The following is a 17,284-nucleotide window of genomic DNA, read 5'->3' as shown; positions in this document are numbered from 1 at the left end:
AAAATTTATGTTATAAGACAGAGTATGTTATAATACCTACTCAACCAATCATTCACTTTTGCTAAAAAAAAAAAAACAAACAAACCTGATTTGAGATTTTAAAAACAGATTATTATATTAGAATATAACATTATATTTGAATATAATATAATATCTGTTCACACACACACACACATTTATATATTTCATGGCATCATAAACCATTGCTTCACAGTACATTAGAAGTATTTAATGCTGGTATTTCAGGAAAAAAAACTTCAGTCTAAGAATAAAAGTTAAAAATTTTAAACCACATTTCCATCTTATGAAAATTATTATTTTTCCTGTAAGAGAGATCATTGGTATCTAAAAAGAGATGCTATGTGACAATGGCTAATTAGCCTTAGTAGCAGGAAGAATTAGATTCAAGACTTAAATTCATACTGCCTATGGGAACATTTTTAGAATCTGTGATCCATGTAAGAGAAATTTCCATAGTATGAGATCTTTACCCTAATTGAATGTAGATCTGGAACTCTCTTCCAAATTTTTTTTTTTAAGTTACTCCAGCATTATCTTATTGGAGTCAATGGAAATTAAAAAAAGGAAATTTATTCAGTTGACACTGGAAATAAGGGACAAATGAAATATATGTGTGTGTATGTGTGTGTGTGTGTGTGTGTGTGTGTGCATGTGTGTGTGTGTGTATACATACCTACATACAAGCAACACTGGAGTATGCTATAGGGGCAGAAAAGGAATCCAGATTTATAGTGAAATCACCTTGTTCAAAATACAGCTCTGCAACTTCCTATAAGTGCAGCCCTAAGGAAATCATTTGACCTCTCTGGGACTCAGTTCTTTCATCTGTAAAATGAAAGAGTTGATTAAATTACATTTTACATTGCCCTATCTCTAAATCTATGATTCTTTCTAACAGGGAGATTGTGATCAGTGTGTGTAGTTCCACTGCCCTTTTAGCATAGAGGTTTACTATCTTAAAATAAGCCAGCAATAATTATTACACATATTTATACTAAGAAGCTCTTGGAATAATTTAAGTTTTAGCCTTTACTTATTTAAGATGCCTAGCACTTTAGTGATTTCTCAAGAGCAAAGGTTAAATAGCATGGAATAATGGGATGGCTAAAACAAGAAGAGACTCTAGGATCATTGCAATAGTATTGAATACTAAACATATATGTTTGGATACATCTGATCAGGTTTAGCCAATCATCTCACCACACAAACGATATTCTAAAAGGAAATAACAGCAAAAGAAGGTAGCAGCAACAGCAATAACAGCAGTTGCAGTAGCAGCAGCAGCAACAACAATAACACTCTTTGGAAAACAGAAATAGAAATATCTGGAACAGTTAGATAGTACTCTATTTTCTCCCTCTCCTTGCCCTTGGCATTTATGTAAGCAGTACAATCACTTTACATTCACATAAAGCATACATACAGCAGGCAAAGTTGTCCTTACTGAAGTAATAACTTAAAGTATAATTTATTAAGATACAAACTTCATTGTGGTTTACTTTCTTGGACTAATTTATTTTATTAATCTCTGATGTCATTCATAGGTAAAATAGCTGAATGATATGCTAATCATTCCTTTTTTTTTTTTTATTTAATAGCCTTTTGTTTACAGGTTATATGCATGGGTAACTTTACAGCATTAACAATTGCCAAACCTCTTGTTCCAATTTTTCACCTCTTACCCCTCCACCCCCTCCCCTAGATGGCAGGATGACCAGTAGATGTTAAATACATTAAAATATAAATTAGATACACAATAAGTATACATGACCAAAACGTTATTTTGCTGTATAAAAAGAATCAGACTTTGAAATATTGTACAATTAGCTTGTGAAGGAAATCAAAAATGCAGGTGGGCATAAATATAGGGACTGGGAATTCGATGTAATGGTTTTTAGTCATCTCCCAGAGTTCTTTCTCTGGGCGTAGCTGGTTCAGTTCATTACTGCTCCATTGGAAATGATTTGGTTGGTCTCGTTGCTGAGGATGGCCAGGTCCATCAGAACTGGTCATCATATAATATTGTTGTTGAAGTATACAATGATCTGCTGGTCCTGCTCATTTCACTCAGCATCAGTTCGTGTAAGTCTCTCCAGGCCTTTCTGAAATCATCCTGTTGGTCATTTCTTACAGAACAGTAATATTCCATAATATTCATATACCACAATTTATTCAGCCATTCTCCAACTGATGGACATCCATTCAGTTTCCAGTTTCTAGCCACTACAAAAAGGGCTGCCACAAACATTCGTGCACATACAGGTCCCTTTCCCTTCTTTATAATCTCTTTGGGATATAAGCCCAGTAGTAACACTGCTGGATCAAATGGTATGCACAGTTTGATAACTTTTTGAGCATAGTTCCAAACTACTCTCCAAAATGGTTGGATTTGTTCACAACTCCACCAACAATGCATCAATGTCCCAGTTTTCCCACATCCCCTCCAACAATCATCATTATTTTTTCCTGTCATCTTAGCCAATCTGATAGGTGTGTAGTGGTATCTTAGAGTTGTCTTAATTTGCATTTCTCTGATTAATAATGACTTGGAGCATCTTTTCATATGACTAGAAATAATTTCAATTTCTTCATCTGAGAATTGTCTGTTCATATTCTTTGACCATTTTTCAATGGGAGAATGGCTTGATTTTTTATAAATTAGAGTTAATTCTCTATATATTTTGGAAATGAGGCCTTTATCAGAACCTTTGACTGTAAAAATATTTTCCCAGTTTATTGCTTCCCTTCTAATCTTGTCTGCATTAGTTTTGTTTGTACAAAAACTTTTCAGTTTGGTATAATTGAAATTTTCTATTTTGTGATCAGTAATGATCTCTAGTTCTGCTTTGGTCATAAAGTCCTTCCCCTTCCACAGGTCTGAGAGGTAAGCTATCCTGTGTTCCTCTAATTTATTAATAATTTCATTCTTTATGCCTAGGTCATGAACCCATTTTGACCTTATCTTGGTGTACGGTGTTAAGTGTGGATCAATGCCTAGTTTCTGCCATATTAGTTTCCAATTTTCCCAGCAATTTTTATCAAACAATAAGTTCTTATCCCAAAAGCTGGGGTCTTTGGGTTTGTCAAAGACTAGGTTGCTATATTTGTTGATTGTTTTATCCCTTGAACCTAATCTATTCCACTGATCAACTAATCTATTCCTTAGCCAATACCAAATGGTTTTGGTAACTGCTGCTCTATAATATAATTTTAGATCTGGTACAGCTAAGCCACCTTCATTTGACTTTTTTTTCATTAATTCCCTTGAAATTCTTGACCTTTTGTTTTTCCATATGAATTTTGTTGTTATTTTTCTAGGTCATTAAAATAGTTTTTGGGAGTCTGATTGGTATAGCGCTAAATAAATAGATTAGTTTAGGTAATATTGTCATCTTTATTATATTTGCTTGCCCTATCCAAGAGCATTTAATATTTTTCCAATTGGTTAGATCAGACTTAATTTGTGTGAAAAGCGGTCTGTAATTTTGCTCATAAAGTTTCTGATTTTCCCTTGGCAGATAGATTCCTAAATATTTTATATTATCAGTAGTTACTTTAAATGGAATTTCTCTTTGTAACTCTGACTGTTGGATTTTCTTAGTGATATATAAGAATGCTGATGACTTATGTGGGTTTATTTTATAACCAGTAACTTTGCTAAAGTTGTGGATTATTTCTAATAACTTTTTAGTAGAATCTCTGGGGTTCTCTAAGTATACCATCATATTGTCGACAAAGAGTGATAATTTGGTTTCCTCATTGCCTATTCTTATTCCTTTAATCTCTTTCTCAGCTCTTATTGCCAAAGCTAGTGTTTCTAATACAATATTAAATTATGCTATTCATTCCAAAGCTACCACATGTATGCTGGTAAACTTTGGCGAGAGTTCCAGTGTTTTTTAGAGGCTAAAGTAACCAGGGGCCACATCTACATATCTTATAAAATTAGCTCTGAAGAGAATTATGTCAAATAAAAATGCATCATCTGTTTTTTAGGGCTTCATTACTACATAAAAAGAGAATATAAAAACATATAAAGACGACAAAGGGAGAGAGAGAGACAGAGACAGAAACAGAGAGATGATAGATACATAGATATGTTTCCTCTACTAATCCAAAAATACACACACACACACACACAAACACACAAATTAAAATTAATAAAGGGAATCTGAAGAAAAGCTTCAATATCTCTTTCTGATCTCACCTAACATGTGGCCATAAGCACATCGTGCCACTGTTTTTTTGTCTTCATCCTTTCCTGATCTTAGGTGAATAATATCACCTAAAGTCAACAGCTTGCAAGCTTTCAAGATTCAGAAGAACCATTTCAATTCTAAGAATTGGTGTAAATAGACCCTTTTACTAGCAGCTGAACTGGGGATAAAACAACCCGTAGGAGTGGCTTACTCGACTTGTGGTAGGGTATGTTGCTAAATAAATAGTGTGTCCGGTGATCAACAGGACCACTTTTTCTTTATCAGATCTATCACACCTAGAAGTGATTTTGCTGGGAGAAAAGTTATGTGGCAACTACTTAAGTTTAACTTATTCAACCAAAGTACTGAAGAGAGTATGCTCTGCTGCATGTTAAGTTCTTCTATAGACTTTTTTTTAGTGAATATTACTTTATGAAAACTAATTGATAATAACTTTTTGTCTATAAGATTAAAGAGATATCAACTGGTCAAAATTATGTTGGGTACTAATCACTGATTAGCAGCTATAGAAAAGATAACTAGATTAGTGTTGAAAGGAAAATACTGCATAGGAACCCAAACCAAGAACATTAACAAAGATCCATAGATTTTTTAAAGTTACTTTTAAAGACCCAGTGTGTTTGTAAGGTTAGTAGAGTGGGAGCCTAAAGTCTATTAATGGAGAATAATCTCAGAGGAATGAAACTATCAGTAAAGGGGTTGGGGTTTAAAGGAATAGGGAAAGGACTCCTACAGAAAGTGAGTACTGAAAGAAAACAGAAAGGTTTAAAAGACAGAGGTAAGAATAGAAAGAATTCTAGGTATGAGGAATAGCCTGGAAATCTGAAAGAGTTGGGAGAGAACATGTCATGGATGACAATATCAAGTAAGCCAGTGTAGCTGGATTATGGATATATGGAAAGAAGCAAAGTGAAAGTTAGGTAAAGAAAGAAGTCAAATTGTAAAGGAATTCATATGTGAAAGATTTTTATTTTTGATCCTGGAAATAATTATGAGCTATTGGAATTTATTAAGTAGAGGGGTGATAGAGTCAGACCTGTAATTTAGGAAAATCACTTTAGTAGCTGAATGAAGGGTGGTCTATAATGGAAAGATACTCAATGGTGGAAGGCCAAATTAAATAACTATTACAATTGTAGCAGTCCATTTGAGGGGTAATGCAGGACTAATGGAAGTGTGTATGGCAGTATAGAAAGAGAATAGCATACAAGACAAATTGTAAAAGTAGAAATATTCAATTTCACAACAAATTGGATATTTAGGATATATGAAACCTAGGAGTTAAAGATGAAGCTAGAGTAGTAAGCCTGAGTGACTAGGAGAAAGTAAAAAAAAAAATTAAGAACAGACTAAATGGAATAAAAATTTCTGAGAAAACTAGAAAGCAATTTGGCAGAAATTAGGCTAGAATGTTTCATCATTCTCCTGATTCTGTTCACCTCACTCTGTTAAAAAAAAATGTGATAACACTAGTATCAAATGTACTTCCGTGCAAATCATACACTACTTAATCAAATTCAGGCATCTATAATAATTTGGGAATTTATAGCAAACAACCTAATTTTTTGTGATATTTATTTGTTTCTCAAAAACATTTCCACATGAGGCAGCTAGGTGGTGCAGTGTATAGAACATTATGTTTATGGATCATGCAAAAAGATATGGAATGACTTAAAGAGAAATTGGAGATATCTCAAGAATTGTGACAGAATCATGGAAATTCAGAAGAAAATCAAGTTTGATTTATAACTTCAATTTATGTATGACTTTGGGAGAAGGAAGGATTTCTTAAACTTTTTCCACTTGTGACCTCTTTCTGCCCAATAATTTTTTACATGACATCAGGTCTAAAGGTGTATAAAATAGGTATACAAAATCAAACATTTACTGATGATAACTCATAATTTTGTTACCAAAAAATACATAAACTATTTGAAAAAATAAATGGAGTCCTCCCAAAGCCTTTTTATGACTCAATCATGACTTTTATCTGTTAAAAGTTTTAAGTATAAAGACTTCAACTGTAACTTCATTAGAAGACATCTCTTCCAATAAAATTCAGTACTGAAATAATATGACAATCAAAAATAGCATCAAGGCTCTTTTTTTTCATCATAGTTTACAGGGAGTCCAATAATCCTTAGATTGTCTTTCCTAGATCTATTTTCCAGGTCAGTTGTTTTCACAATTAGGTATTTTACATTTTTTCCTATTTTTTCTTTTTCTTTTTTTTTCTTTTTTTTTTTGGTTTTGCTTGACTGATTCTTGTCTCATTGAGTCATTCATTTCCATTTGTCCAGTTCTGAATTTTAGTAAATTATTTTCTTCATTTGCTTTATTTTAACTTCTTTTTGTATTTGTCTAATTGAATTTTTCAGTGAGTTGTTCTATAGATTTTATTTTCCATTTCACAAATTCTGGTTTTTCAGGAATTATTTTCTTTTTCTGTTTCACAGATTCTGTTTTTCTGGGAGATTTATCTTCTTTTTCCATTTTATCTAATCTATCTTTTAATGAGTTATATGCCTTTTCCAAACCCTCTTGCAAAGCTTTCATTTCCTTTCCCCATTTTTCTTCTAACTGCCTTTTAAGATCCTCTTTAACTTTTTTCTAGGAGAGCCTTGTGTGGTGGGGGTCAGGTTATATCCCCCTTTGGGGCTTCATCTGGAGACAATCTGCCTTAGTCTCCTCAGGGTTTGAAATCTGTTCTTCTTTTTCACCATAGGAGCTGTCTATTGTCAGAGTTTTCTTTTTTACTCATTTTTTTAAAGTTAAGGTCTGCTTTTAGGGCAGGGAGGTTTTCCAAGTTTCCTGTACAAGCGGCTGGGGCTGCGCTGGGTCAGTGCTGACTCACTCCTGGTGCTGGGTGGGCGTGGCCAGGTCTTGATTCTGGCATTTGAGGGTTCACTATTGACCTTTTGTGCTTGAGTTGGATGTTTTATAACTTCTTTGCTGATCTACTGGCTTGCTACCACGGAGAGTGGCCAACACTGCTGTAGATTCCTTTAGATTTCTCCCCAGAGATTCTCCACCCCAGAGAGTCTGTACCACCCGGGACTCTGCGCTTTCTGCACTGGCTGCTGTGCTCAGCCTGTTTGCGCTTGGCTGCTTCCCTCCCATTTCCAGTTGAAACAGACCTTTTCTGGGAATCTTCAAAATTATCTTTTGCTGGCAATTTGTTGCACTCCCAATATTGGTAAATTCTGCCAGTCCAGAGCTAATTCAGAGGCTGGGTTTGATAATTGGTCTGATGATTGTAGGAGAGGGTCAGGGAGAAATGTGTGTCCTATCTGCCACCTTGGCTCCACCCCTGGAAAGTTATTAATATTATTTTAAATGTATGTGTATGTAAAGTGTGTGTGTGTGTGTGTGTGTGTGTATATACAGATAGGTGTATGTATATGTTCATATGTGTGTGCATGTATGTTTGTGAATGTATGTGTTCATAAATGTATCTGTGCTTAACTATAACCTGTTTGGGAACTGTGTGAGTAGGGAGTAAAGGGGAAAAATGAATAAAGTAAAAAATGCACAGCAAGGAACAAAAGAAAGCCTATAAAGAAGTAAAGAAAAAATGGAAATTTGTGATTAGAATGTCTTTTTTATTATTGATGCTTTCTTGAAATGGAGATTTGTTGTTACATATTTTGAATGCGCCCCAATGTTCTACTGGATATATGGACAATCACAAAAAAATATTGTTGTTTCTTCTCTTTCTTTTTCTTATTTTTAAATTTTGCATTTAATTTTTAAATAACTACATTAAAAGAAAAAGAAAAAAAAAGAAACAGCTTCAGAAAATTTCTTGGATAAAGGATAGATGAAGAGAGAAAAGTTTGTTTGTTTGTTTGTTTTTCTTTTGAGTGACTAGGAGAATGGTATGAAAAATGTTTCTTTGACAGTGACAATGGTGATTGTGACAATATAATAATATAATTGAAGAATCTTAGAGGTAAAAGGTCATTGTTCCAATGATTATCCAAATTGTTAATTTTATCAATGCTATCACCAAAGTCTTTTGAAGATATTTCTAATTTGTTGATTTTTTTCTTTATGTTTAGTCAAATTATGTTTTTCTATACAATAACTTTTACCATCAATATTAATTCTTTATCTAAGCTCAAGCAGAGTATTAATGCATATATATATATAACTTTCAGATATTTGGTGATGGCTCTCACATTATCCCTTAATGTTTTTCTCTAAGTTAAACATCTCCAATTCTTTTAAATGAACTTCATGTAATGGTTACAGTGTCTTCACCTTTTTAGATTATGGAAGAAGGATTCTAGCATAATTCTTAATAACATGAAATAACCATCCTATAGTATGACTGATCTTTCACCTTCTTTCTTAGAAAAACTTCTGCTATGCAGTTTAGAGAAGCTCACTGAAAAGGTACAAGTATTATTATAAGTGAGATATTATTTCTTGTGTGATACATATCAAATTAGATAATGTTTGTAAAAAGTGTAGAATAGTGACTGACACTATAGGCTAATTTATCAATTGATGAGAAGGAAAAATGCATGAAGTACATTCTAAGTTATGATTTCACCCCTTTGCTGAGGATTTTAGCTTAAATTACTTATCACAAAGTACATTTTAGAAAACACAGTTAATTGTCTTTTGAGAGATTATTTATAATTAAGATTTTATGCTATGACAAAGGAGAATTATTAACAAAAAAGAAAATTGCAAAAAAGTAAGATTTGATTTGGAGCCTGTTCAAATAAACAATGATACCAAATATTATAAGGATAGACAGGTAGAATTAATTTCTTACTGTCAAAATTTTACTTTAAAAAATGCTTTGAATTTTGTTGTGCTGTTTTTGTTTTATTTTTCCTGAGAAAAATAAATAATCACTCATTGATATTTTTGGGGCTAGATTTTGTATTACTTCTGAAATCAATATCAATAGATGATGGCTCTATCTCTTACAAATAATGTTTTTGCCTTGAAATTGTAAATGGAAAAGAGAAAACATAACATTCCATTTCATTCATATATATATATATATATATATATATATATATATATATATATAGACAGATAGATAGATAGATACTATTTTGTGGATATTTCATTTTATATATTAGATGTCAAAACAAACAAACAAAAAAGAACCACTTGGAATTAAATATGTCATTTCAACAACAAGGCTATACCACCTGCCAGTAAGTTATTCTACACTAAACACTCACTGTGCAGAGAATACTGGAGGCTGTACTTCATTTCATTTTCCAGACATTCAAATACATTTCCTAAGGTAGGATATTGAATGTTTTTTTTTGTTTTTTTTTTTTTGTCATTTATTGCTTTGAAAAGTGTATTTTTGAAACATCCTATAATCATCAAACTGGGTTCTGTCTACTGTATAAATTTATAGGAAGTCTATGTAGCAAATAAATAATTACATATAAATAAATAATTACATATGTCCAGACTCTCATACTTTAATGCTTTTGTTATGAATGTTTGTGTCTTTCAAACATTTTGATCATGTACATGGTATTTTTGTAAAAACTAAAATGTATTTAAGTTGATTGGACTATTTTTTAAAAAAAAGGTATGTTAGCTCCTTCCAGAATTAAAATTAATGAATTCTGATTACAGGTTGAAACAACCTTTTAAATTGTTTTTTGTGCTATTATTTTAATTATTTTTTACATGCTGAATATAGAAATATGTTCTGTGTGACTTTACATGTATAATGGATATCATATTGCTTGCCTTTTCAGTGAATGAGGGAAAAGTAGTAGGGAAGAGAATTTGGAATTCAAAAAAATTAAATAAATGTTCAAAATAACACAAAAAATAAAAATCTACTATTCATTTATTAATTCAAAAATATTTACTATATACTTCCTAAGTTAAAGTTATTTACATAGGTGTTTTAAGAAATTTTTTAAAAAGTAATTAATAATTCTAGCCACTTCAATTTAAGTCATCAAGCATTTACTATGAGCAAGGTCCTGTGCTTGATGCTGGGGATATGAAGATATTAAAAGGATGCTATTCCCAAGTAGCTTATATTCTACAGTATTCTTCCAATGGAAATACCTTGCATAAAGTACATGTCATGAATGGATAGATAAGAGATGACATAGTTATAGCAATAGAGTAATATATATATATATATATATACATAAATGTACATACACATATAGTGCCTTGTACACAATAGATGTCTCTGTCTGTCTCTCCCTTTCTCTCTCTCTTTCTTTTTCTATCCCTATGTATATATACATATATGTTTATATACATGGGTCAATAATTCATGTCTATATGCATATGTATATGTACAAGTTATACATACATGTTATATATGTAGGCATTTGTGTGTATATGTGCATGTATGTATATGTGTGTATATATGTAACATTAAATACAGAACAATTTCAGAGACTAGGGGGAGCAAGGACAACTAAGCAATTCAAGAAAATCACTGATTTGAAGAAATGGATCTAAAACTCAGATTTGAAGGTATTTGGAATTTCCAAGAGATAAAGAGATATAGCATTGCTGTATGAGAGTAAATCTGTGAAAAGATTCGGAGAAAGGAGATGAAATATTATATACAAGGAAGAGAAAATACATCAGTTTTGCTGGCAGGTCAAGTATATGAGGGGAAATAAACAGAAATAAAATTTTAAAACTATGGTGGATTTAGACTGTGATAGGTATTAAATGCCAAATGAATTTAAAATCTAGTAGGAAAATTATAGCAGGTACACAAATAATTATAACAGGAAATAGTATGCAATATGTGTAAATAGAATTTAAACCTTGAAGGTAAAGACTATTTCATCTTTGCTTTGATATTCAAATATAATGTATATATAATAGATGTTTAATTAATATTTATTTAATCTGATTAAATAAAGTAAAATTTTTAAATATCAGTTCTGCCTTCTCAAAATGATCTCAGATCTGATCTTAATGCATAACTGTTGACAAAACACATAACTGTTTTTGATATGAGAGAAGGGAAGAATGCTGTTATTTGCCTCCAGTTTGAATAACAGTAAGATTTTATGATCAAAAATATTTCTTCAAGCACTGCAGAGAATTTCAATTGTCACTGTCTTCTGACATGTGCAAGTGACCTGTTATTCTTCTAATTGAAATTTTTAATGATAAAATATAAAATCAACTTCAATGAGAGGTAAGAAATCATTAAATGCTCAAGTAGGATTGACAATTTTTTTTCATATCCTGTTCAGTGATTGAAGTTTTATTGATTTTTAAACATTTTTCCACAATTGAAACTATCATATCTCATTATATAATTGAATTGTAAGATTCGGTTAGGAGTGGAATGGGTTTTCAGTTTTCTTATAACACAATCACTTTTGAATAATATCAACATATTTAAAATTTTTACTTGGAATTAAGTAATCCTAATGATTTGTATACCTATTACTATGCTTTGATTACTCAGGTTCTGATGGAGACAGCTCAGGATCATGAAATAACATGATGGTTTGGGACAACAATGCTGCTACCACAACACCCACAGTCATTATTCAATGAAGCAATCTTTGTGGAAATGAAGCCTAGCAATAATTCCTACAGGTAGTCCAGTAACAGATGCTGAAGAGCCAGGGAAGAAAGTATTTGCCACCAAATTCCTACACATTATAAATTCTTCAATATCAGAAATTTATATAATTTTATCATTGGAAACAATAACAAAGAAGAACCATTACCATGTATTTTACCACTATTACTTTAAGAATCCATAAAAATTTTCCATTTGACTAGCCAATGATACCTTCTACATGAATCATTTCCTATGAGCTTGAGGGGAAGATTTTGGGTAAATGGTAGAGTAGGTCAGTAAATTTCAAGTTCTCCATATTTTCCCCACAAACAGAATAAATTTATGACTCAGGGCGAACATTGAGTAAGAAAAATCAGAATAGGAACTCTTCTGTCACAACCCAAGAAAATCTGAAGACCCCAGGCTGGGGATTAACCAGTACGAAGTGCAACTATCTCCAGACTAGCCCCATAGAAACACCAAGTGGGACCCCTTGGGGCTAGCTGGGTTTAGCTGGAGCCTCAGCAGGAACCACAGACATTTTTCACTTTATGGACAGAGGAGTAGGAGATTTATGTATGGTAAGACTGAGGGAACCTTGATTGATGAGAAACAGCAGTCCCATCTGTGCTGAAAAGCCATAGGCCCTGGGAAAGAAGAAACCAGCTCACCAGGTGAGTGCAGAAGCAGTGGGGCAGGGATACTGCTGGGTGGGTGCTTGCAGGAGGGGCAAGATCTTAGTTTGTGGTACCAGCTCAGAAGGGAGAGCTGAAGTGAAGCTCGAGAGACCATCCCCCTCCCCTATCCCATGATCAGAGGTGCTTATACTAATACTTCTCATTTAAAAATAAATGAATCAGCAAAAAAAAAAAAACAAAAAACAAAAAACAAAAAACAACCAGAGACACTTACTATGAAGAGAGGAAAGAGTGGTTTATCTTCAAAGGAAGACACTGAAGTAAAAACAAGCTTTTTCTACCACAAAGAGTAATGTGTCTGTGTGTGTGAGACTGTGTATGGGTGTGAATGTAAGTATGTATGTGCATGTGCATGTGTGTGTGTGTGCAGGTGTGTATGTATATATCTATTAAACATATCTGTATTTAACTATAGCCTGCTTGAGGGATGTGGGAAGATGAAAGGGGAAAAAAGAATAATGTAAAAAATGTGTGCAGCAGAGAACAAAAGAACAACCTACAAGGAAGCAAAGAAAATATGGACACTCATGAATATAATTTCTTCCACTACTCAATATCCTTTATTGAATTAGAAATGTATTGTTATATATTTGAATCCTCCCTGATGTTCTGCTGAGCACATGACAATATTCTGTTTTTCTTTCTTTTTTCTATTCTGTTTCTTTTTAAATAAATAGAAAATTAAGATTAAAAAGGAGGAATACGAGTTTGGGAGATGGGAGATCTTATTTTTTTATTTGTATCCAGAACTGGGAACAGTGTACTACAAATAGTATTTTATAAATGTTTCATTCATTCAGTCATACTTTAGTTTCATCTTATTTTTAAAGATGTCTTATTATTACAATAATTATCAATATTTCCAAGGTGCTTTGACCAATACATTGTATCTACAACTCAAGATCTTGATTTTGTTTCTGTTTCAATTGTGTTTCAATTGCTAAAAAATTTTATCATAATATACAAAGTAAATTCCCAGTATCATAGCACATAACCAAGATACTTCTAGGTTTGAATTCCAATCCTCCTGACACTTAGTAGTATATGTATAATTTAAACAAACAAATTTATCTCTTTGATGCTCTTTAAACATTAGTTTCTTCTGTATAATTTAGTCAAACAAGTTTATCTCTTTGATGTCTTTTTTCCCCCACAGGGTTTCTATAAGGATATGAGAGAACAAAAGAATAAAGAAAAAAATGATTTATTTTTTAAAGTGTTATTTATTTTAAGTAACAGCAGTGCTACAAAACATTATTTGAATGTGAGCTAATTATTAATACGTCAATCAATACTGTTTATTTTTAATACATTTATTTGGAATATAGTCCTCTTTCATTAACAAAAATCATAGTGTCCATGTATTATGTGTAAATCTAAATTCTTTGACAGGAAAGAAAATTTAAAATCAGGTATCCGAGTTATAGGACTGCAACCCAAAAAGTAAATATAGAACTATGAAAAAATAGGTAAAATTGTCTCAGATAAAATGATCACCAAAAAGAAATTCTTTGAAAGAAGGTTTTTTCTCTTCTTTTGATCCTAATGATACATAAAATAAGCAAATTCATATAATTCTTTCTGATTTCAGAGACAACTCATATACTCTGGAATTAAAAATGAATGAAATAAGGATGAAGTTGTGTTCATTGAGTATAACAGCATATATATGAATGGGTATATTCTAAAGTGCCCCAATGGAGTTCTTTCAGTTCAGCCATTGTAAAGTCATATTGGGAGAAAGTAAAAAAAATTCAATCTGAAGTATTATAAATTATGACCTAATAATAATAACAAATGTATTAAATTATAAAAGTATGACTTATGTGTAAAAAATAATGTATCATATATATGTATATAATATTGGAAAACTTAGATCAAACTTGTTGATAGCCATGGACAATGTAAATTTAAAGGACTAGTTTATTTTTTCATTTTATAGATATTTTTGCAGATCTTGTTTACAGCTTCTAGACTCATAAACCTTATATAATGCTGCCAGAATATTTTTAAAGTCTAAAGTTCTGATTATAGCATTCCCCTGGGATCAATATTTTTCATGAGACTTTCATTTTCTTTGGAAAAGTAAAACTTGTTAATTATCTTCAAGTTCCTCCATAACCTGACTGAAGCCTAACTTTTTCTCTCCCCTTCATACTCTATATTCTGGACAAGCTGAATTATTTGTTATTCTCCCTGAAGTACTTTTGCCTCCCTTCTTCAACTACTGTATCTTTGCTTTGGTGTGTTTTATATCTAGAATGTAGGGCTCTGTTAACATCTGGAATCCTACTTCTCCATAATCTTGATTAAATGTAGCTTTCTCCCAGAAGACTTCCTTGATCTTGGAAAGCAGGGACCTTTTCCTCCAATATATTCAGAAGATATGATTCATACTTTTCTTATGCATGTGCAGTGATTGTAGAATAGTTACAAATTTAAAAGATTTATCACTCTTACTTTACTTGTAAGAAATAATCATGTCCTATTTGTCACCTTATGTGTATTCTTTTATGGGACAAATGGCCTATTCAATTTTTTACTGTTTTTGCATGTTCACATTATATCTTTTCCTGAAATCAGTCCAATTAAAGACTCCTCTAGAGGACCTTACAATTCCTTCATTTTGTAATATATAATATATAATGTTTTTATGTTATATAGCCTCAATAATTGTTTATGGAATTCTATCTCTCCTAATGCTTAGTGTGGTGTTTTGAATATTTGAGGCAATTAATAAATGATTACTGAATGACAATTCAAAGATAAGTGAATTCGGCTCTCTAAAGGTGTTTGGTAAATATCTTTCTTTCCTCAAGTCTATTTTTCTCAAAAGGAATATAATATGGGTCTGTTTTGTTTTTGTTTTTTTTTTGATTGATCCTTCCCATTCTACCTACCTGCTTCCTTCATCTTGAGTATAGATTTCATATATAATATTTTACTATAAATGTACAAGTCAAAACTAAATTTGGGATCTTGGCTTATGCTTCTTGCTGTTTCTTGAGTTGACTTCACATGGTAAAAACCATACATTAGTGAATGTTTATTTCTTGTTCAATCAGTCTTTATAATCCAGTACACAGATTATCTAAAATCAGTGATTCTTAATCTATGAGTCAGTGACATAAGTTGTTTTTCCCACAAATTTCTCCAAACTAAAAAAAAAAAAAAAAAAAAAGTAATTGTGCACTAGAAATAGAATAGATATAAAATTATTAGATTAGGAGCCAGAATTACTATATAAGATAAAAGTTCATGAAATTATACCACAAAACTATACTATTATATATATGTGTATAGATATATACATATATATATACTAAACTATACTATTTAGAAGTCCCATTCATTACACTCCTGAACTGCACTACATACCAGTTGCAGCCAGTTCAAGCTTTCAGACTTGTGCTTTATCTTTTGCTGTGGAATGATCATGTCTAATCCTACAATCAACAATCTAATCTGAATCTTCCATGTCTCTTAAGAAGCAGTAGACACTTATTCTTTCCATTCATATAAAATGAAGAGAGAATGACTAGAAGTTTCTAAGTTTCAAAAAAAAAAAAATGCCAGCAAAGAGATAAGAAAAGGAGAAGTGTTTGCAGATAAGGAAAAGAGACTAGAAATTGATATGGAGGCAGTACTCTCTTCTCAGAGCTTTCTCTACTCAAGTTCTGAGGAAGGAACACTGAACACACCAAAGAGAAGAAATTGAGAACAATACAGGCTGGGGTGTATGAGGTATAAGAAGGAAGTAAAGGGGAGGTAAGTTAAGAATCTGTATAGCAGCTTACTTAAAAGGAGAAAGAAGATTATTAACAGGAATTCAAGGGAAAGTCTAAGAACCTTAAGTTGAATACAGAAGTCTTAAGCACAAAACTATATCACAATTAGATAAACCATTAAACTTGCTAAAAAGAGCAAAAATTCAAAATCCAGAATGAAATAAAAAAGCATTACAATATAAAAGAAAATCCATTAATTTAAAAGTTATTGAACTTCAAAAAAAAATCACAGTAATTTAAAAATATTTTAATGTTCTCTTAAAATTAAATGGAAACTCTTTTAAGAAAGATTAAAAAGGCGTGGGGGGAGTATTTAAGTATAATTAGACATTATGTGTGTGTGTGTTCAATGCCTTCTTAGTGATAACCTTAATGAATAAAAGTGATTCTTCTATAATACTTAAAAATATCAGACCCGATCATAGAGCTCAGAGAAATTTCAAATAAATGTAAGAAAAAATGAATATTAAAAAAAGCACCCTTTATATGATAATGCAATACAAATAATAGATGTGTCAGGAAACACACACACACAAATACCTAAAAGAAAACCAAATAATGACATCTCAAATAATAAATAAGTCAAATTACAAATGATAGGGGAAGAATAACTGAGAAAGGGATAATGATGAAAATATGTCAAGGTGTCTATCTTGCAATTAAACGATTACTCAAAGGAAAAACAAGTATCTCTCTGAAAAAAAAATAACAAAATAAAGGAAAAAGTATTAAACTATATACACATTAAAAGCAGAAAATCAGTAAATAAACAAACAAAATAGTCACAAAGGAGAAAATTAGAAAAGTATGGAAGAAAAATAAGGAAACAAAAATTTTATGGAAGTGATACACAAAATGAACATGAGCTTTTAAAAAATACTAACAAAACCAAAACAAGTTAACTTCTTTTGATTAAAACTATAAAAGAAGAGAAAAAAAAATCACATTATATAAAAACATTCAGTTTGACTAAAGGATTTGAAAAAGTGATTTTATATTTTCTTTGCT

General features: G+C 31.5%; 1 protein-coding gene across 6 annotated transcripts in view; it reads right to left on the bottom strand.

The window, feature by feature from the left end:
• The window catches only part of PRR16 (proline rich 16), a 284,921-nt gene that overhangs the window by 177,891 nt on the left and 89,746 nt on the right, over nt 1-17,284 (bottom strand). The window lies entirely within an intron of this gene.

This window comes from Sarcophilus harrisii, chromosome 1 (assembly GCF_902635505.1).
Source record: "Sarcophilus harrisii chromosome 1, mSarHar1.11, whole genome shotgun sequence".
NCBI lineage: Eukaryota > Metazoa > Chordata > Mammalia > Dasyuromorphia > Dasyuridae > Sarcophilus > Sarcophilus harrisii.
The sequence above is the reverse complement of the archived record's forward strand: the minus strand, read 5'-3'. Positions and strand labels throughout refer to the sequence as shown.